Genomic DNA, 23657 nt, shown 5'->3' with positions numbered 1-23657 from the left:
GACTTGACTAACAAGAAACTAAAAGATATGATTTTAGAATTTTAAAGATTGAACCTTTCCTAATAGGCAAGTCACTAACTTGAAGTCTTTGAATCAAAACATTAAGGTTAGTAAAAATTTTTGAAAATTTGAAGTAAAAATAAGAAAAAGATTTTAAAATCAATTTTTAAAATTTTCGAAAATATAAAAGAAAAATGAAAAAGATTTGATTTTTGAAAAAGTTTTGAAAAGATAAGATTTTTAAAATTGAAATGTTGACTTGACTAACAAGAAACAACTTATTTTTAAAAAATTTTTATTAAGTCAACCCAAAGATTTCGAAATTCATGAGTGAAATAAGGAAAATATATTTTTTTATTTTTTTTAGAGAGAAAAACACAAAAATGACTCACAATATGAAAATTTTGGATCAAAACCAATGATGCATGCAAGAACACTTTGAATGTCAAGATGAACAACAAGAACAATTTGAAGATCATGATGAACATCAAGAACTTATTTTTGAAAAATTTTCAAGAAAAGAAAAATATGCAAGACACCAAACTTAAAGATTTTTCAAGTTTAGACACTATGAATGCAAAAATGCATATGAAAAACAACAAAAGACACAAAACAAGAAAATATGAAGATCAAACAAGAAGACTTATTAAGAACAACTTGAAGATCATGAAGAATACAATGCATGAATTTTTTGAAAAATGCACAAATTTTAAAAAACATGCAATTGACACCAAACTTTAAAATTTGACACTAAACTCAAACAAGAAACAAAAAAATTTTTGGTTTTATGATTTTATAAAATTTTTTTGGATTTTTCAATTTTTTTTTTTTGGAAAAATGAAAAAGAAGAGAAAAATTTTTTGAAAGATTTTTGAAAACTTTTTGAAAATAAAATAAAGGTTGAAACAAGAAGAAAATTACCTAATCTAAGCAACAAGATGAACCGTCAGTTGTCCAAACTCGAGCAATCCCCAGCAACGGTGCCAAAAACTTGGTGCACGAAATTGTGATCTCAATGGCGCCAACAACTTGGTACGCACAATTGTAATCTCAACTCTTTTTCACAACTTTACACAACTAACCAGCAAGTGCACTGGGTCGTCCAAGTAATAAACCTTACGTGAGTAAGGGTCGATCCCACGGAGATTGTCGGCTTGAAGCAAGCTATGGTCATCTTGTAAATCTCAGTCAGGCGGACACAAATGGTTATAGAGTTTTGATAATTAAAAGATAAATAAAACATAAAATAAAGATAGAGATACTTATGCAATTCATTGGTGGGAATTTTAGTTAAGCGTATGGAGATGCATTGTTCCTTTTGAATCTCTGCTTTTCTATTGCCTTCATCCAATCTTTCATACTCCTTTCTATGGCAAGCTGTATGTTGAGTGTCACCGTTGTCAATGGCTACTTCCCGTCCTCTCAGTGAAAATGGTCCTCTACGGTTTCTGTACGGCTAATCAACTGTCGGATTTCTCGTCTCGGATGAAAAATACCATGCACAGATATCGTATGGCTAATCAGCTGTGGGTTCTTGATCATGTAGGAATAGGATTTACTATCCTTTTGCGTCTGTCACTACGCCCTACAGTCGCGAGTTTGAAGCTCGTCACAGTCATCCCTTCCCAGATCCTACTCGGAATACCATAGACAAAGTTTAGACTTTTCGGATCTCAGGAATGCTGCCAATTGATTCTAGCCTATACCATGAAGATTCTAATCTCGGATTCAAATGCCCCATTGTCTGAGGGGAGTCAATGTGAATCGTTGATTAGAAACCCAAGAAATACACACTCTAGCTTTTGCAGGTAGAACGGAAGTGTTTGTCAGGCACGTGTTCATAAGTGAGAATGGTGATGAGTGTCACGGATCATCACATTCATCAGGTTAAAGTGCAAGTGAACATCTTAGAATAAGAATAAGCATGAATTGAATAGAAGAACAATGGTACTTTGCATTAATACTCGAGGAACAGCAGAGCTCCACACCTTAATCTATGGTGTGTAGAAACTCCACCGTTGAAAATACATAAGTGATAATGGTGTTCATTGGCTTCGGCCCCAGAGAGGGAACCAGAATAACCAAGATTGATCCAAGGACTAAACGTCCAAAGATGACTAATACAATAGTAAAAAGTTCTATTTATACTAAACTAGTTTCTAGGGTTACAGAAACAAGTAAATGATGCAGAAATCCACTTCCGGGCTCACTTGGTGTGTGCTTGGGCTGAGCATTGAAGCTTTAATGTGTAGAGGGCTTCTTTGGAGTTAAACGCCAGTTTGCAGCTTGTTTCTGGCGTTTGACTCTAGCTTGCAACTTGTTTCTGGCGTTTAACGCCAGAATAGGGCAAAAAGCTGGCGTTGAACGCCAGTTTGCCTCATTTAAACACGGGCAAAGTATGAACTATTATATATTGCTGGAAAGCCCTGAATGTCTACTTTCCAACGCAATTGAGAGCGCGCCATTTGGGTTTTTGTAGCTCTAAAAAATCCATTTCGAGTGCAGGGAGGTTAGAATCCAACAGCATCAACAGTCCTTTTTCAGCCTCTGAATCAGATTTTTGTTCAGGTCCCTCAATTTCAGCCAGAAAATACCTGAAATCACAGAAAAACACACAAACTCATAGTAAAGTTCAGAAATGTGAAATTTGCTTAAAAACTAATAAAAATATACTAAAAATTGAATAAAACATACTAAAAACTATATAAAAATAATGCCAAAAAGCGTATAAATTATCCGCTCATCATAACCATAAAATGACACTTTTCTCAGTTCAAAACTAGGTTAGTCTCTTGGCATCTCTTGAGCACTAAGGCAAGATGGTGTAAGCAATTACGAAAGGAGTCACCAAACACTAAAAAATCATCCATGAAGACCTCAATAAACCTCTCAACCATATCAAAAAAATGGACAACATGCACCTTTGGAATGTGGTAGGTGCATTGCACAAATCAAAGGGCATACGTCTATATGCAAAAACACCATAAGGGCAAGTGAAAGAAGTCTTCTCTTGGTCTTTAGGATCCACTACAATCTAATTGTAGCTTGAGTATCCATCCAAGAAACAATAGTACTCATGTCCAGCAAGCCTCTCTAACATTTGATCCATGAATGGTAGAGGAAAATGGCCCTTCCTTGTGGCTTCATTGTGCTTTCTGTAGTCTATACACATGCGCAATCCAGTCACTGTTCTTGTTGGTATCAACTTATTTCATTCATTTGGAACAACTGTGATTCCTCCTTTCTTGGGGACTACTTCAACAGGGCTCACCCAAGGGCTGTCTAAGATTGGGTAAATTACCCCTGCTTGCCACAACTTCAGCACTTCTTTTTGCACCACTTCCTTCATTGTTGGATTCAATCTTTGTTGTGGCTGTATTGAGTGCTTGGCATCCTCCTCAAGAAGGATTTTATGCATGCACATTGAAGGGCTAATCCCCTTAAAAACTTAAAGTGTCTACCCTATGGCATCCTTGTGTTTTTTCAACACCTTAATAAGCTCTTATTCTTGTTCCTTGCTTAAGGCTGAATTAATAATCACTGGAAAAGTGTTATTGCTCCCCAAGTAAGCATACTTCAAGCATGGGGGCAGGGTCTTCAACTCCAGCTTTGGTGCTTCTATTTCTTCCTTGTTTGTCTTGTCTAGCATGACTGAGCCTTCCATGGTTTCTTGTGGTAGCTCACCATATGATGTTTGTTCCTCTTGTTCAATTGCATCTTCAAGTTTGTCTTCTTCTAGGACTCCTTGAACTAGCTTCTCCATTGTGTCTACCATCATACATTCTCCAATAGACTCCTTTGGGTAACTCATTGCAGTGAAAACGTTGAAAACCATATTTTCTTTATGCAGCCTTAGGACTAACTCTCCCTTTTGCACATCAATTATCGCCCCAGCTGTTGTTAAGAATGGACTCCCAAGTATGATTGATGCATTAGCCTCTTCTTCTGTATCAAGCATTACAAAATCAATTGGGAAGATGAACTCTCCCACCTTAACCAACAAGTCCTCCACCACTCCATCGGGAAACTTGAATGTCCTATCAGCTAGTTGAAGTGCCATTCTTGTTAGTTTGGCTTCTTCAATTCTCATTCTCTTTATCATGGCCAAGGACATAAGGTTGATGCTAGCTCCCAGATCACACAATGCTTTCTCAATGCTAATATCCCCTATAATGTAGGGGATTTGAAAGCTCCCAGGATCCTTTACCTTTTGGGGAAGCTTCTTTTGTATGATGGCACTACATTCCTCCGTGAGCACCACAATTTCCTTTTCTCCCCAGTTTATTTTCTTAGTCATGAGCTCTTTTAGGAACTTGGCATAGAGTGACATTTGTTCTAGTGCTTCAGCAAAAGGTATGTTAATTTGAAGCTTCTTAAAGACCTCCAAGAACCTAGAAAACTAGCTATCTTTCCCATCTTTTTTCAGCCTTTGTGGGTATGGTGCCTTTGGTACATAGGGCTTTAAAACTTATTTTAGTGGGGCTGGAGCATGTATCACTTCTTCCTCCTTGATTTCTGAGTCATTGGCAGCTTCTTCTTCCTGCAAGTTGTGGCTTGAGGATGCCTCTTTTACCACTTTCCCACTTCTTAATGTGATGGCCTTGTATTCCCCTCTTGGGTTAGTCATGGTATCAATTGGGAATGCATTTGTGAACATTGGTATCTGCTTGGATAAGTATCTAAATTATGTTTCCAGTTTTGTGATTGCTGCCCCTTGGTTCTTTATATTAGACCTAACGTCCTCTTGGTATGCATCTATCTTTTTTCAGCTTGTACTTGTCTCTCTGCAAAAGTAGCAATATCCCCTGCTAATCGTGCCATCATGGCCTCCAATCTTGCAAAATTGTCACTGTCATCACAAGGTTGTGGGGTTGGGAATGATACATTTTGAGAATAGTTGTAGTGTGATTATTGGTTAGAGTAGTAGAGAGCATTACGTGAGTTGTGGTAGGATCTATGATTGTTAGATTGATGGTTTGGGTTGTTATATGATTAGAGTGGTATGGTTTGTGGTCTTGGTTATGGTTTTGTTGGTTTCCCCACCCAAAATTTTAGTGGTTCTTCCATCCTGAGTTGTAGGTTTTATGATTGGGATCATATGGTTGTCTAGATAAATTGTTCACATAGTTGGCATGCTCCCATTCACATTCAACTTCTGGGCTAGCTCCTTCTTGCACTAATGCTTGGGTGTTAATTGCTGAGACTTGATTCTTCTCTATTTGCTTAGTTAGAGCTGCCAATTGATCTGTGATCACCTTGTTTTGAGCCAGCAGAGCATCCATCTGGTTCAGCTCCATTACTCCTCTCCTTGGGTTTCTATCGAAAGCATAGAAATACTCATTATCAGCCACAGTTTTTATGATATCTATGGCCTCTTCAATAGTCTTCTTGGTATTGAGAGAGCCTCCTGAAAAGTGATCTAAGGCCTTCTTTGACTCTTAAGACAATCCTTCATAGAAAATGTGCAGATGTACACATTCATTGAACATCTCTGAAGGGCACCTTCTTGTCAACTCTTTTTATATCTCCCATGCTTCATAGAGAGTCTCCCCATCTTGTTGTCTAAATGTTTGTTCCTCAGTCCTCAACTTGATAACTCTTTAGGGAAAGTAGAATTTTTCCAAGAACTTATTCACACCCTTTGCTAAGTTGTCAAACTCTCCTTTGGAAAGGATTCCAGCCACGTAGATGCTTTATTCCTAAGAGAAAAGGGGAACAAAAGCAGTCTATAGGTGTCAAGGTGAACACCATTAGCCTTCACTATGTCACAGATTCTCAAGAATGTGGTTAGATGTTGATTTGGATCTTCTTGAGCATTTCCTCCGAATGAACAGTTATTTTGAACAAGAGTGATTAGCTGTGTGATGGAAAGATTACTGACATCTAGAATTTTCGTCAGTAAGAAGATCAAATCATTGTCATAGTATAGCCCTAGACCGACAAATAATCTTCTTGATCAAATTTTGATTTGGTTGTCACAAAGTTCAACCCCAATAAAAGTAAACCGAAGTATTCAAACTTCGGGTTGTCTCACAAGGAATGAGCAAACATGTGCATCAATATTGGTTAGAATTTCGGGATTGGGAGTCATAAACAAGAATTTAAACTACTAAACTTAACATGCAATGAATTTTAAAGTGCAAAGAACTAAGTCAAAGCAACTAAAGCCAAGCATAAGAGAATGGAACAAGATAACATATAAAGCTACTTCTATTCTAAGACTAAGCAAGTAACTACTATAACAAGAATCAAGCAACTAGGATTTTTGGGTTTCAAATATGAATAATAAAAGGAACTCTTGGCTAGGCATGGGAATTGGGGTCACTATCCTTGTCAAATAACCATATCTTGACAATTATGAGGAACCAAGCTCATTAAGTCTACTTCTATGCTTGAAATACGTATAATGTCTATTTCAACGCTTGAAGTATGTCAAATGGCTTGATCAATCTCAACACATAAGTCCCAATCCAACTACTAATTGGCTTAGTAGTAGATTGGTGTCAATGGGTATCAATTTGACCACTAGGAATCTCAAATCCCAAATCCATTAGACCCAATGACTCAAGTTTACCCAATCTCCTTAGCCTAGGCCAAGAGTTAAAAAACTACTCCTAATCAAAGAAAACATTTCATCAAACACATGGTATGCATCAACAAATGACATATTCAAATTGCAAATTAATTGGAAATTACAAGTACCCAATAACAATTATCAATAGAGAACAACTAGAATAACACTATCAATCATGGAAGATATCAATGTACCAATAGAAATTCATAATCCATAAAGTTCATAAAATGAGAATAAAAGAGGAAAATGACAAGAAATCACAAATTCAACACAAGATCTAAACAAAATTATAACTAGAGAACTCAAATTAAGTAATTGAAACTAAAATCAACAAAACTCAATTCAGAAATTCAACAAAGGGAAATCAAAACAAACTAGATCTAGAGAGAAGTAAGAGTTTCTCTCTCTAGAATACCAGAACTAAAAGCTAGATAAAACTATGTGTTGTGTAAAATGATTGATCTCTCCTTTTTTCTTTAGTTCTTTGGGTCTTTTCCATGCAGAATCAGCTTGGATTTGGGCCTGGAGCCTCTCAAAAATCGCCAGCCACGATTTCATTAATGAAGTCACGTGCTGCGCATCATATGAACTCTTCTGGCCACGCGTACGCGTCGGCCACGCGTGCGCGTCGATGGGAATTTGTGCCACCACGCGAATGTGTCAACTCTTGCGCACGAGTTCCAACTGCATGAATCCACGCGTGCGCGCCAGCCACGCGTGCGCGCCAGCCACGCGTGCGCGCCAGCCACGCGTGCGCGTCAGCCACATGTGCGTGTCTCGGCCAATTTTCCAAAGCTTCATTTGTCATGTCGCTTCCACTTGTGCATGCTTCCCTTCCATCTTCTAGGTCATTTCTATCCTATAAACTCTGAAATCACTTAACAAACATATCACAGCATCGAATGGCATCAAGAGAGGATTAAAAATTGGCATTTTTAGGGTTAAATAAGCATGTTTTAAACCATGTAGCAAAATGAGGAAGGAAACCCAAAACCATGCAATTTATATGAATAAGTATGAGAAATATTGATAAAAACCCCCCAAATTCTACACAATATAAACTCTAAAATTGGGGTTTATCACTGTGGTTTGAGCTCAAAGTTGTTGGCATGTATGGTAGGTTTTAAGATGTTGCTCCCACAATTCCCAAGGTTGGGATTGATGAAGGAGCCTAGTACTCTCCTTTCTTGTGGAGGAGCATGCTTGCCCACTACTTCATCTTGATGATTGTGTGCTTCACCTTCCATATTTTGGGTTGGATTCTCTTCTTCTTCTTCTTCACCAACCACCCTTTTGCCTCTTGCCACTGCCTCTCTTTTCAATCTTAAAAATGTCCTCTCAGGTTTAGAATCGTAGGAGGTTACAGCTCCTCTCTTCCCTGTCATATACAACACAAAACACAATATAAAACAAGGATGATCACCCTCTTAGAAGAAGGGTGGGTAAGTCCAGTTTGGTTGATGCAAAACATCAAACAGTTAGTGTGCTTCTGGTTAGAGTGGTTATATATACAACAAACAATTGAGAATTCAAATGCTTAAAAGAAATAACAAAAATAAAGGACTAAAATAAGAATGATTAACAAGGTAAATAAAACTACTCAATCTAAATACCCATCAACATAATCATTGTCAATTCAGATCAATCCCCGGCAACGGTGCCATAAACTTGGTGACTGAAAATTCACTATGTTCCTATAATGAATCCGTCTTTGGCAAGTATACCAAATTATCGTCAAGTAATAACTCACTATGAGTGAAGTTGAATCTCACAGAGATTGATTGATTGAACAACTTTAGTTACTGGTGATTTAGTCAAGCTAATCAAGAAGAGTATTGGAGTGCCGAATTCTAAAGAGCAGAATTGTAAATGGCTTAAAGATAAAGGAAAGTAATAAAGTGCAGAAATGTAAAGAACATGAAAGTAAATTGTAGAAACATAAATGACTGAAATATAATTAGGGAATGGATTAATAGTAGAAATTAAAGAAAGCTATAAAGAATAGGGAAGATAAGAATAGGGAAGCTTCATTGGAGTTAGGAGATATTGCTCTCTTTGGATTAAATTCAGATCATCTCATCTTCAATCATGTAACTCATTGACCTCTTGGCAATCATGATTGATTGAACCTCAATACCTTAGTGATTCAATCTCTCAAATCTTGATAATCAACCAATTTCTTAATCTAATTGCTCTTGAAGAGAGATAAACTTGGTCCCTGATTTTACCACAGATTCTCATAGATCTAAATATTTGGGTAGATTTCATGTCACCAAATCCAATCCTAAAATGTAGATCTACTCAATGTGAAAAGAGATTTCAAGCATGGTTTCATGTTTCCTTTTCCAAGGCTCCCATGAAACCCAAATTGCATTCAACCTCTTTTCTAAGATGATTGAACACTAAGCATGAAGAACGAAATTCCTTCTGGCAAATTAAAGAGAAGATGAAAAGAAGAAGAAATTCACTATCAATTAAATCATCAAGTACAATAGAGCTCCTTCCCCCAATAAGAGGGAGTTTAGCTACTTATAGCTTAGAGAAAGTACAAGAGATAGAAGAAGGTGAAGTGAAGTATAAAGTAAAATTTCCAGGCTAACAACCAACTACTCAACCCCATTTTTTAGTACTCTGATGAGCAGATATTTTATATGCTTTTTGGGGGGTGTTTTAATATAGTTTTTAGTATGATCTAGCTACTTTTTAGTATATTTTTACTAGTTTTTATGCAAAAATACATTTCTGGACTTTACTATGAGTTTGTGTGTTTTTCTGTGATTTCAGGTATTTTCTGGCTGAAATTGAGGGACCTGAGCAATAATCTGATTTAGAGGCTGATAAAGGACTGCTGATGCTATTGGATTCTGACCTCCCTGCACTCGAAGTTGAATTTTTGGAGCTACAGAAATCCAAATGGTGCAATCTCAATTGCGTTAGAAAGTAGACATCCACGACTTTCTAGAAATATTAATAGTCCATACTTTGCCCAAGTTTAGATGACACAAATTGGCATTTAACCCCAACTTTCTACCCTATTCTAGTGTCAAACGCCAGAAACAAGTTGCAAAGCAAAGTTAAACGCTAGAAACAGGTTACAAACTGGCATTTAACTCCAAGAATGGCCTATGCACGTGAAAGCTTCAATGCTCAGCCCCAGCACACACCAAATGGGCTCCAGAAGTGGATTTCTACACTATCTATCTTAGTTTACTCATTTTCTGTAAACCTACGTTACTAGTTAAGTATATAAACTACTTTTAAAGATTTATTTTGTACCTCATGACATTTTACATCTGAACTTGTATCTTTGACGGCATGAGTCTCTAAACCCCATGGTTGGGGTGAGGAGCTCCGCAGCGTCTCGATGAATTAATGCAAGTATTTCTGTTTTCTATTCAATCTCGCTAGTCTCTATTCTAAGATACTCGTTCGTACTTCAACATGATGAATGTGATGATCCGTGACAATCATCACCATTCTCAACCTATGAACGCATGCCTGACAACCACTTCCGTTCTACCTTAGATTGGATGTTTATCTCTTGGATTTCTGGCTCACGAGTTTGACTGCCTCTCCTGACAACAGAGCGTTCAATCCGTGAGTCCAGAGTCTTCGTGGTATAAGCTAGAACCAATTGGCAGCATTCCTGAGATCTAGAAAGTTTAAACCTTGTCTGTGATATTCTGAGTAGGATCTGGGAGGGGATGTCTATGACGAGCCTCAAACTCATGAATGCTGGGCATGGTAACATTAGTGAGAACCAACAGATGATTAGCCATGTACATGGACCCTTTTCACTGAGAGAACGGCTGGTAGCCATTGACAATGGTGATCCACCAACATACAACTTGCCATAGAAGGAGACCTGCATGCGTGAAGAAGAAGGCAGTAGGAAAGCAGAAATTCAAGGGACAAAGCATCTCCAAAATTCCAACCCACTCTCCATTACTACGTAACAAATATTCATTTCATGCTCTTTCACTTTTTTTTACAATTAAAACTAAAGAACCCTATTGATATCCTGACTAAGAATAATAAGGTAACCATAGCTTGCTTCAATCCGGCAATCTCCGTGGGATCGACACTTACTCACGTAGGGTATTACTTAGATGACCCAGTGCACTTGCTGGTTAGTTGTGCGGAATTACATAGTGTGAGTGTAATTTTCGTGCACCATACTCTCAAAGGGTATTTATACTACTCTTATTACTAGAAATGAAAATCACAAAAGGAAAGGAAAATTACAATTGAAAACTAAGGAGAAAAATCATTAAATTGAGACATGTGCCTGGCGTGTGAGCAACGTGTCACTTTCGGCTCAATGGGTTGGCTTGGCATGCCATGCCAAGCTCCCAAATGGCACGCTCCCTTAATACAGCTGGCTTGGTATGCCATGCCCATAACTCAAGTGGCACACCCTCAATGATATCTTCCTTCTTCCTCTCAGGTAAGTAGAACTAGCGTGGCACGCCCAGAACTGGCGTGCCACGCCCTCGACAAAGTCTTCATTCTTCTCTTCTGAAAACTGTAACTGGCGTGCCACGCCCAGCAGTGGTATGCCATGCCCTTGTTAAGCTCTTCATCCTTCTTTTCTAGTTACTTGAACTGGCATGCCACACATCCAATAAGGTCTTCAATCTCTTCTTTGGAAGGTTGAACTGGCGTGCCATGCTCAGATCTAGCGTGCCACGCCCTCGATGATGCATGATCATTCCCCTCTAGTTCAGTAAGCTAGCGTGCCACGCCCAGGATTCAAGTGGCACGCCCATGATGTGAATAAGTTTGGCGTGCCACGCCCCAAACACCAAGTGGCACACCCATTGACTCTTTGACTTGGAGTACCATGCCTTAAGTCTCAAGTGGCATGCCTTTGATATGGCCTCGTTCCTTTTCTTCTAGGTCTTTGTATTAGCGTGCCACACCCTTGTTGGGCTTCATTCTCCCTTGCTGGTCAAGTGAACTAGCGTGCCACGCTCAGACACAAGTGGCACACCCATAATGGTGTTGTGGGCTCACAAGCTTGGCGTGCCACGCCCAAGCTCAAGTGGCACGCCCAAAATGGTGCTTCCTCCATTTTCCTCTGCTCATTTGCACTGGCATGCCACGCTTACGACCTAGTGTGCCACGCCCATTGTGGAGGATAAGGTTGGCGCGCCACACTCAACTTGGCATGCCACCGCCCTTACACGTCTTCGAGGATCCCTCTCTGGCCAGAATGCCTGGCGTGCCAGGCGCAGCAGTGGCGTGCCACATCTATAGTAAAACTTGGAGTTCCTTCTCTGGAAAAGATAACTGGCGAGCCATGCCTGGCTTTGGCGTGCCACGCCCATTGTAGCTCTTCATGGAGTCTTATCTAGAAGGTGTAACTGGCATTCCACACCCATCAATGGCGTGCCACGCCCATAGTAATCCTTCATGGGCTCTCTCTAGAATTGATAACTAGTGTGCCACGCCCATAGAAGGTTTTCCACTTTGCTCCTTGAAATTAATAGCTGGCGTTCCACGCCCAATAGTTGGCGTGCCATGCCCAGTCAAAATGGTGGCGTTTGCACCAAGTGGCACACCCAATACACATGTCCAGCTCCTTTTTCTTGTTGTCTTTCTCTTTTGTTGCTATTTTCACCTGAAATTCAAACAAGACTCATTTCAAAGCAATGTCTCATAAAATTTATCATTTAGTTCATGTAATAGCATCAATTAAATGAGAATTCACCAATTCTATGGTCCATTTAGATAAGAGAAAGAGGTACATGATGTAAATCATCAGTACCGCAAGTGTAACGCAGGCGGAGTTAGGCTTCAAATACTAAAATTTAATTAAAACTCAACAAATTTATATCTAAAATAAATAGAAAATAAATTAAATATGCTCACGCATCACCCTGTTCCTCTACATAAATAATTCGAGCAAGAAAAAGCGAGATTCTCAATGTCACAGTGATGAAAATCCCAACGAGGCACACAAAAAAGAAGAAAAAGAATTAAAATAAATTAGGGCAAAGGGGAAAAAATTTAAATGAAAATAATACTAGAAAGAAACAAAAATTCAAAAGGAATAGAAACAAAATTAAAATAAAATAAACTAGAATAAAGTAGCAGCTAAACAAAAATTAAGACAAAGAAAAAAAGGTCTAATCTAAGCAACTCATCAACTGGTAGTTGTTAGTCATAACTAAACCTCGACAACAGTGCTAAACACTTGGTGGTAGAATCTCACACCACAACTTACCAGCAAGTGCAACGGGTCGTACCAAGTAATAACTCACGGTGAGTGAGTGTCAATCGTGATGAGTCTATATTTGATGATAAATTTTGGCTTAAATTAGATGGATTTCATCACATAAACTCACACTTAATCACCAAAATAGCATACTTTTGTGTTTTATTCCTAAATTAGAGTTAAATGTGAAAACAAGCATTTTTTGTGCTTAAATTGAGCAATTTGATTCCACTTTTATTCCATTCGATGCGATGATATTTGTTAAGTGATTTCAGGTCAATTAGGCATGAATGGCAAGGCAAAAGTGGGCGGAAGCATGTAAAAAGGGAGAAACATGAAGAAAACAAAGGAGAAGCACACACTGATGTGTGCGTGTGCACAACCCCTTGTGCATACACACAAGTGGCCAAACCAGCAAGTGTGCGTACGCATACATTTGTGCATACGCACAAGTAGAAAAATCAACAAGTGTGCGTACGTATAGGTCCCTACGCGTGATTTCATTAATGAAGCACGTGGCTCGCAATTTTGGGGCTTTCTTGGCCCAATTTTGAGTGTGCTGAAGCTGGTTGGAGGTGCTATATAAAGCGGACATCAACACATATCAAAGCATTAGTTTTAGAGAGCTCTTAGGGTTTATGTAGTTTTCATTGTAGCATTTTATAGTTTCAAGTTTTCAAATCCCACGAGGATTAATTGACTAAGCAAGAAATGGTTCATTAGCTATTCTAGTTAGACATATTAAAATAGAAGTTCTGATTGTCAAATAGCATAAAAGATAATAAAGTAAGAAAACAAACAATGAACGGTTGAGAAAATGGTATGAGAATGGAGTTAAGGCTTCGGAGATATTTAAATGTCTGGATTAATATTCAATATCAACTACTTTGATCATGCAATGATTATGTTTATGGCAAACCCCAAGTGATTAAATTTCTATTCCTAGGCAATCCAATCTCCTCTAATATAACAGATCGTCAATTCCTTGATCTCTCAATTATATTAGAGGATTAAGTTCAGTTTCCGATTTATAAGCCACACAACCCTAAGAATCCTAAATCATAATGCAGTTATATGTCACGTACCTCACTAAGTCTAGATAATTAGAACTTATGAGAAATTGGTCTCAAGCTGTAAATCTAACGATATAATTTTTCTAAGACTCAAATAGAATTTAAGTAGAAATAGAGTTATTTTCCAATAATAACTAATCCCTAGGATGAAGAACAAAATCAATCCTTAAATAATAATCAAAGCATTAATCAAGAGCAGAAGAACAAATATTTATTAATCCATTCAAGTAAATAGAGCTCCTAACCTTAATAATGGAGGTTTAGTTGCTCATGGTGTAGAAAATCCAAGCAGAGAAAAAGTGTAAAAGTGCATAATCGAATACAACCCTAAGAGATCTTTTCTAATAACTATTTGAATTACAAAATCAAATCTCCAAAAGCTTTGTTGATTTGTTGCAACGTGTGGTACCCATTCCTTTGTACGCACTTGGCGCTAAATGCCAGGCTCTGGGCATTTAGCACCACCCAGGAAGTGAGGCTTATATGCAAAATATGGGCTTGGATGCAAAATACTGTTCGTTGGGCATTTAGCGCCAGGTCTCCTGAATTGTGGCATGCGTTACGAAGCTTTAAGCGCTGAACGCCAAGTCATGGCATCAATCATCTAGAGGAGAATTGTCTCTTTTAAGCCTTTTTATTGGTGTGGACGCGCAATACATGAGAACGCACGATCTCCCTTTCTGCTCCAGTGATGCATACGCATCGTCCTCTTTTGCTTCTTGATGCCGTTTTAACAATTCTTTACCTGAATACTACCTAAAATCAATCATAAGCCACAAAACTAAAAGTAGTATCCAATTGGGGCTAATCCACTAAAATCCTCTAACAAATCAACGGAAAATCCATATAAATCACACAGAGAAGATACTAATGATGCTCACGCATCAGTCTTCACACTAGTTGTAACCCCATCATACATATCTTTAATTGTACGAAAATATGTGATCCTTACTCTATTCCTTTTCAAAACCTCCCAAAAGACCTCCCATGGCACCCTATCGTATATGATAAACCTCAATTTTTCGGTTTATCTTGTGCTTATTTCGGGAAATTTTATCACCTTTTCTCACATTTATTCAATGAAAATGCTAGGGGCAATTTTTGAGCTGCCTAAGCCCAAATCCAACTCGTTTTTGAGAGTATTTCATGCAAAATTCAAGCTTGAGCAAGAGGGGAGCAATTAGTTTTAGGTTAGCATCATGTAAATTAGTTTTCTAGAGAGACAAGCTCCCTCTTCTCTCTAGAATTAGGGTTCTTAGGCTTAATTGCATCTTAGATCTAGGGTTTAATTCTTGCTTTCCTCTTATTTCCTTTACAATTTCTTGTTCCTACACTTTCATTCTCTTAGTTTGTAGTATTAATTTTCCTTTCATGCCTCTCTTTAGTTTTATGAATGCACATGTTGGATTTGGATCTCCTTTAATGCAATTTCATATTTGATGTTCTTTTATTGTTGATTTGAGTGGTTGTTATTATTTCCTTGCAATTCGGTAGTTGTAGATTTATTATTCTTGCAATTTTATCATCTGTTGAGAGGATAATTTGTACGCTTTTTGGCATTATTTTTAGTATGTTTTTAGTATGATCTAGTTAGTTTTTAGTATATTTTTATTAGTTTTTAGTTAAAATTCACTTTTCTGGACTTTACTATGAGTTTGTGTGTTTTTCTGTGATTTCAGGTATTTTCTGGCTGAAATTGAGGGCCCTGAGCAAAAATCTGATTCAGAGACTGAAAAGGACTGCAGATGCTGTTGGATTCTGACCTCCCTGCACTCGAAGTGGATTTTCTGGAGCTACAGAAGCTTAATTGACCCGCTCTCAACGGCATTGGAAAGTAGACATCCTGGGCTTTCCAGCAATGTATAATAGTCCATACTTTGCCCGAGAGTTGATGGCCCAAACAGGCGTGGCAAATCAGCCTCAGAATTTCCAGCGTTTAACGCTGGAACTGGCATAAAACTTGGAGTTAAACGCCCAAACTGGCATAAAAGCTGGCGTTTAACTCCAGAAAAGGTCTCTACACGAAAATGCTTCATTGCTCAGCCCAAGCACACACTAAGTGGACCCAGAAGTGGATTTTTACGTCATTTACTCATTTATGTACACCCTAGGTTACTAGTTTACTATTAATAGGATCTTTTGACATTGTATCTGTACCTCATGACACTTTACACGTTTCTTTGTGTACCTTCCACGGCATGAGTCTCTAAACCCCATGGTTGGGGGTGAGGAGCTCTGCTGTGTCTTGATGGATTAATGCAATTACTACTGTTTCTTATTCAATCATGCTTGCTTCCATTCTAAGATATCACTTGTTCTTAACCCGGACGAATGTGATGATCCGTGACACTCATCATATTCTCAACTATGAACGTGTGCCTGACAACCACCTCCGTTCTACCTTAGATTGAGTAGATATCTCTTGGATTCCTTAACCAGAATCTTCGTGGTATAAGCTAGAACTGATGGCGGCATTCAAGAGAATCCGGAAGGTCTAAACCTTGTCTGTGGTATTCTGAGTAGGATTCAATGATTGAATGACTGTGACGAGCTTCAAACTCCTGAAGGCGGGGCGTTAGTGACAGACGCAAAAGAATCACTGGATTCTATTCCGGCCTGATTGAGAACCGACAGATGGATAGCCGTGCCGTGACAGGGTGCGTTGAACATTTCCACTGAGAGGATGGGAGGTAGCCACTGACAACAGTGAAACCCTACATACAGCTTGCCATGGAAGGAGCCTTGCGTGTTTGATGAAGAAGACAGTAGGAAAGCAGAGATTCAGAAGATGGAGCATCTCCAAAACCTCAACCTATTCTCCATTACTGCATAACAAGTACTTATTTCATGTTCTTTTGCTTTTCACAATCAATCCTGATAATTTCTGATATCCTGATTAAGATTTACAAGATAACCATAGCTTGCTTCAAGCCGACAATCTCCGTGGGATCGACCCTTACTCACGTAAGGTATTACTTGGACGACCCAGTGCACTTGCTGGTTAGTTGTGCGGGGTTGCAAAAGTGTGATTGCAATTTCGTGCACCAAGTTTTTGGCGCCGTTGCCGGGGATTGTTCGAGTTTGGACAACTGACGGCTTATCTTATTGCTTAGATTAGGACTGTTTATTTTTGTTGGTTTAGAGTCTTTTAGTTGAGTCTAGCTTCATATTTTAAGTTTGGTGTCAATTTCATGCTTTTGCTTTTCTTTTAATTTTCGATTTTGCATGCCCTTAGTCCCTTTTTGATTCATAAAAATTCTAAGTTTGGTGTCCTCTTTGTGTTTTTCCCTTAAAAACTTTCGAAAATTAGTGTTTGATTTTCTAAAAATTTTAAGTTTGGTGTCATTTTGTTGTTTTTCTCTTTCCTCTTTTCAAAAATCAAATCTTTTTCATAAAAACTTTTCAATCATATCTTTCTAATTGCTATTTTCAAAATCTTTTTAATCAACTAATTGATTCAGTTCTCAATTTGCTTTGATCTTATTTTCTTTTTGATTTTCGAATTTTTATTTTAATTTCCTTTTGTTTTTATTTTAATTTTCGGTTAATTCAAAAAAACAAAAAAAAACAAAATTTATCTATTGGCAATCCATATCATTTCCCTTTATCCATTATGGACCTAAGTAGGATTGATCAGTCCAGAAGGACTCTGGGGTCATATGCTAACCCCATTACAGCTGCATATGGGAGTAGCATCTGTACACCTCCCATCAAAGCAAGCAGCTTTGAGCTAAACCCTCAACTCATTATCATAGTGTAGCAAAATTGCCAATATTTCGGTCTTCCTCAGGAAGAGCCTACTGAGTCTCTGGCACAGTTCTTGCAAATTGCTGACACAGTACATGATAAAGAGGTGGATCAGGATGTCTACAGACTATTACTGTTTCCATTTGCTGTAATGGATCAAGCTAAAAGGTGGTTGAATAACCAACCCACAGCAAGCATAAAGACATGGAAACAGTTATCAGACAAATTCCTGAATCATTTTTACCCTCCAAAGAGGATGACACAGCTAAGGCTGGACATCCAAGGCTTTAAACAAGAGGATAATGAATCCCTTTATAATGCCTGGGAGAGGTATAGAGGTATGCTAAGAAAATGCCCCTCTGAAATGTTTTCAGAGTGGGTACAGTTAGACATCTTCTACTATGGGCTTACAGAAAAAGCTCAGATGTCTTTAGACCACTCAGCTGATGGATCTATACACATGAGGAAGACAATTGAAGAGGCTCAAGAGCTTATAGACACTGTTGCTAGAAATCAATACTTATACTCTAGCAATGAGTTCTCTCCAAAAGAGGAAGTCATGGCAGTAGTCACTGATCCTAATCCTCAAGAACAGATGATTGAGCTTAATCAACAATTGCTCCTGATGACAGAACAGTTAGCAGAATTTAAAGAGATGCTCCATGAAACTAAAGTTGCTAACAAGAACATAGAACTGCAGTTGAATCAAGCAAAACAGCAAATATCCAAACAGATAACAGAAGAGTGTCAAGCAGTTCAACTGAGGAGTGGGAAGATACTGAACAACACCACTCAAAAGAGCAAAAAGTCAAATAAGGAACAATTGACAGAGGATAACCAAACCACTGTTCAAAATCCCTCTGAGGACAGTAAGAGCCCAGAGAGGAATGCTAGTGGCATTCAAACGCCAAAAAGGGAGGGAAAGCTAGCGTTAAACGCCCATTCCCTGCCCAGTTCTGGCATTCAAACGCCAGAAAAGGGAGAAAAGTTGGCGTTTAACGCCCATTTTCCACCCAATCCTGGCGTTTAGACGCCAAGGGATGATCAGACACCTGAGAGTGCTGACAGTAATCCCTCTAAAAAGGATTCTTCAACCACTTCTGTAAGGAACAAGCCTGCAGCAACTAAGGTTGAAGAATATAAAGCCAAGATGCCTTATCCTCAGAAACTCCGCCAAGCGGAGCAGGATAAGCAATTTGCCCGCTTTGCAGATTATCTAAGGACTCTTGAAATAAAGATTCCGTTTGCAGAGGCACTTGAGCAAATACCTTCTTATGCTAAGTTCATGAAAGAGATCTTAAGTCATAAGAAGGATTGGAGAGAAACTAAAAAAGTATTTCTCACTGAAGAATGCAGTGCAGTCATTCTGAAAAGTGATGAGCGGATAATTTGTACGCTTTTTGGCATTGTTTTTAGTATGTTTTTGGTAGTTTTAGTTGAGTTTTTATTATATTTTTATTAGTTTTTAGTTAAATTCACTTTTCTGGACTTTACTATGAGTTTGTGTGTTTTTCTGTGATTTCAGGTATTTTCTGGCTGAAATTGAGGGACCTGAGCAAAAATCTGATCCAGAGACTCAAAAGGACTGCAGATGCTGTTGGATTCTGACCTCCCTGCACTCGAAGTGGATTTTCTGGAGCTACAGAAGCCCAATTGGCGCGCTCTCAACGGCGTTGGAAAGTAGACATCCTGGGCTTTCCAGCAATATATGATAGTCCATACTTTGCCCAAGATTTGATGGCCCAAACCGGCGTTCAAAGTCACCTACAGAAATCCCAGCGTTAAACGCCGGAACTGGCACCTAAATGGGAGTTAAACGCCCAAACTGGCACCAAAATGGGAGTTAAACGCCAAGAAGAGTCTCTACACGAAAATTACTTCATTGCTCAGCCCAAGCACACACCAAGTGGGCCCGGAAGTGGATTTTTATGTCATTTACTCACCTTTGTACACCTTAGGCTACTAGTTTCTATAAGTAGGACCTTTTACTATTGTATTTTCATCTTGGTTCTTCTGGTTCCCTCTCTGGGGCCGAAACCAATGATCACTTTTGTTCTTATGTATTTTCAACGGTGGAGTTTATACACACCATAGATTAAGGTGTGGAGCTCTGCTGTACCTCGAGTATTAATGCAATTACTATTGTTCTTCTATTCAATTCCACTTGTTCTTTGTCCAAGATATCACTTGTTCTTCAACATGATGAAGGTGATGATTGACGCCCATCACCATTCTCACTCATGAACAAAGTGACTGACAACCACTCTTGTTCTACAAGCATCTGAGGCTTAGTGAATATCTCTTGGATTCTTTAACCGGAATCTTCGTGGTATAGGCAGGACCTGATGGCAGCATTCAAGAGAATCCGGAAGGTCTAACCTTGTCTGTGGTATTCTGAGTAGGATTCAATGACTGAATGACTGTGACGTGCTTCAAACCCTGAGGGCGGGGCGTTAGTGATAACGCAAAAGAATCACTGGATTCTATTCCGCGCCTGATTGAGAACCGACAGATGAATTCCGCTATGCTGTGACGGAGCATATGCAATCGCTTTCACTGAGAGGATGGGGGGTAGCTGCTGACAACAGTGAAACCCTACACGAGCTTGCCATGGAAAGGAGTAAGAAGGATTGGATGAAGACAGTAGGAAAGCAGAGAGACGGAAGGGAAGGCATCTTCATATGCTTGTCTGAAGCTCGTACACCAATGATATACATAAGTATCTCTATCTTTATCTTTATGTTATTTTCGTTCATCATCCATACCCATTTGAGTCTGCCTGACTGAGATTTACAAGGTGACCATAGCTTGCTTCATACCACCAATCTCCGTGGGATCGACCCTTACTCACGTAAGGTATTACTTGGACGACCCAGTGCACTTGCTGGTTAGTTGTGCGAAGTTGTAGTGATCACAATTTCGTGCACCAAGTTTTTGGCGCCGTTGCCGGGGATTGTTCTTGTGTATGGACAACTGACGGTTCATCTTGTTGCTTAGATTAGGTATTTATTTTCTTCAGAGTTCTTAAGAATGAATTCTAGTGTTTCAAGGTGATGTTCTTATCATCACCAAAGCTGATTGATCATCATCAATTTAGCTCTTGAATGCAATGTCTTGCTGAAGCTTAGCTAGCTATGTCTAATTCCTTTAGACTAAAGCTTTAGACTAACATTGCATGATTCCTGGAATTCTCATTAAGAATTTTGATACCTTTATTTTCTTTTCCATATAATTTTCGAAAAAGCACAAAAAAAAAATTACAAAATCATAAAAACCAAAAATATTTTATGTTTCTTGTTTGAGTCTAGAGTCTCATCTTAAGTTTCGTGTCAATTGCATGTTTCTGTTCTTATTGCATTCATGCATGTGTCCTCATTAATCTTCAAGTTGTTTTTGATGATTTTCTTGTTTTGATCTTTGAATTCTATTGACTTGAGTGTTTTGTTGTTTCTCATATGCATTCTCATTAGTGTCAGTAGTATACAAACTGCTAAGTTTGGTGTCTTGCATGCATTGTTATTTGATTTAGTTGCATTTTGATTATTAAAAATCCAAAAATATTTTTAATTTGTGTCTTTTCAAGTCAATGATACAAAGAATTGAAGATTCAGAACATACTGCAGAGGAATTATACAGAAAAAGCTGAGCATTCAAAAATGCCCAGTGAAGAAGACAGACTGGCGTTTAAACGCCAGCCAGGGTGCCTGGTTGGGCGTTTAACGCCCAAAAAGGTATAGGTTTGGGCGTTAAACGCCAGAATGTACACCATTCTGGGCGTTTAACGCCAGGATGGCAAAGGGGGAAGATTTTGTTTTCAAAATCAAATTTTTTCAAGTTTTCAAAGTTTTTCAAAATCAAATCTTTTTCAAACCATAACTTTTCAATCAAATCTTTTTAATCACATCTTTTTCAAAATAGTTTTCAATCAAATCTTTTTAATTTCTAATTTCAAAATCTTTTTCAAAATCACTTTACTTCTTTCCCACTTTTGTTTTCGAAAATCAATTAAGTGTTTTTCAAAATGTTTTCAAATCTTTTTCTTAATTTTCGAAAATTACTTCCCTTCTTCTCACATCCTTCCATTTATGGACTAACACTATTCCTTAATGCAAAATTCGAACTCCATCTTCTTTGATAAGTTCGAATTTTCTACTTCTGTCTTCTACTTTTCTTTTCTTCTGACACCTCAAGGAATCTCTATACTGTGACATAGAGGATTCCATATTTTCTTGTTCTCTTCTCTTTCATATGAGCAGGAACAAAGACAAAGGCATTCTTGTTGAAGCTGACCCTGAACCTGAGAGAACCTTGAAGCGAAAACTAAGAGAAGCCAAGGCACAACTCTCTTTAGAGGACCTGACCGAATTCTTCAAAGAAGAAGAACACTTGGCAGCCGAAAACAACAATGCAAACAATGCAAGGAAGGTGCTGGGTGACTTTACTGCACCTACTCCTGATTTCTATGGGAGAAGCATCTCTATCCCTGCCATTGGAGCAAACAACTTTGAGCTAAAGCCTCAATTAGTTTCTCTAATGCAACAGAATTGCAAGTTCCATGGACTTCCAATGGAAGATTCTCATCAGTTTTTAGCTGAGTTCTTGCAAATCTGTGACACAGTCAAGACTAATGGGGTTGACCCTGAGGTCTACAGACTGATGCTATTCCCTTTTGCTGTAAGAGACAGAGCTAGAATATGGTTGGATTCTCAACCTAAAGAAAGCCTGGACTCTTGGGAAAAGCTAATCAATGCCTTCCTGGCAAAATTCTTTCCACCTCAAAAATTGAGTAAGCTTAGAGTGGAAGTCCAAACCTTTAGACAGAAGGATGGTGAATCCCTCTATGAAGCTTGGGAAAGATACAAACAATTAATCAGAAAATGTCCCTCAGACATGCTTTCTGAATGGAGCATCATAGGTATTTTCTATGATGGTCTCTCTGAACTGTCCAAGATGTCTTTGGATAGCTCTGCTGGAGGATCTCTTCATCTGAAGAAGACGCCTACAGAGGCTCAAGAGCTAATTGAAATGGTTGCAAATAACCAATTCATGTACACTTCTGAAAGGAATCCTGTGAACAATGGGACAAATCAGAAGAAAGGAGTTCTTGAGATTGATGCTCTGAATGCCATACTGGCTCAGAATAAAATATTGACTCAACAAGTCAATTTGATTTCTCAAAGTCTGTCTGGAATGTAAAATGCACCAAGCAGTACTAAGGATGCTTCATCTGAGGAAGAAGCTTATGATCCTGAGAATCCTTCAATGGAAGAGGTGAATTACCTAGGAGAACCCTATGGAAACACCTACAATTCTTCATGGAGAAATCACCCAAATCTCTCATGGAAGAATCAAGAGAGACCTCAACAAGGTTTCAATAACAATAATGGTGGAAGAAACAGGTTTAGCAATGGCAAGCCTTTTCCATCATCTTCTCAGCAACAGACAGAGAGTTCTAAGCAGAATACTTCTGACTTAGCAACAATGGTCTCTGATCTAATAAAGACCACTCAAAGTTTCATGAATGAAACAAGGTCCTCCATCAAAAATTTGGAAGGACAAGTGGGTCAGCTGAGCAAGAAAGTTACTGAACTCCCTCCTAGTACTCTCCCAAGTAATACAGAAGAAAATCCAAAAGGAGAGTGCAAGGCCATCAACATGGCCGAATATGGAGAGGAAAGAGAGGAGGAGGACGCCACTGAGGAAGACCTCAGTGGGCGTGTACCAACCTCCTCTGAGTTCCCCAAAGAGGAACCATGGGAATCTGAGGCTCAAGATGAGACCATAGAGATTCCATTGGACTTACTTCTGCCTTTCATGAGCTCTGATGAGTATTCCTCCTCTGAAGAGGATGAGTATGTCACTGAAGAGCAAGTTGCTAAATATCTTGGAGCAATCATGAAGCTAAATGACAAGTTATTTGGAAATGAGACTTGGGAAGATGAACTTCCCTTGCTCACCAAAGAACTGGATGACTTGTCTAGGCAGAAACTACCTCAAAAGAGGCATGATCCTGGGAAGTTTTCTATACCTTGTACCATAGGCA

The 23657-nt window shown here is 38.6% G+C and overlaps 1 non-coding gene across 1 annotated transcript; it reads right to left on the bottom strand.

Moving 5' to 3' along the window:
- Positions 1 to 22402: 22402 nt before the first annotated feature.
- LOC130984629 (small nucleolar RNA R71) lies at positions 22403 to 22510 on the bottom strand. Its single transcript, XR_009088547.1, has one exon. It is a non-coding gene; the product is annotated as a small nucleolar RNA R71 (small nucleolar RNA).
- Positions 22511 to 23657: the final 1147 nt, after the last annotated feature.

This window comes from Arachis stenosperma, chromosome 5 (genome assembly GCF_014773155.1).
Source record: "Arachis stenosperma cultivar V10309 chromosome 5, arast.V10309.gnm1.PFL2, whole genome shotgun sequence".
Lineage (NCBI taxonomy): Eukaryota > Viridiplantae > Streptophyta > Magnoliopsida > Fabales > Fabaceae > Arachis > Arachis stenosperma.
This window is presented reverse-complemented; position numbering and strand designations above follow the sequence as displayed.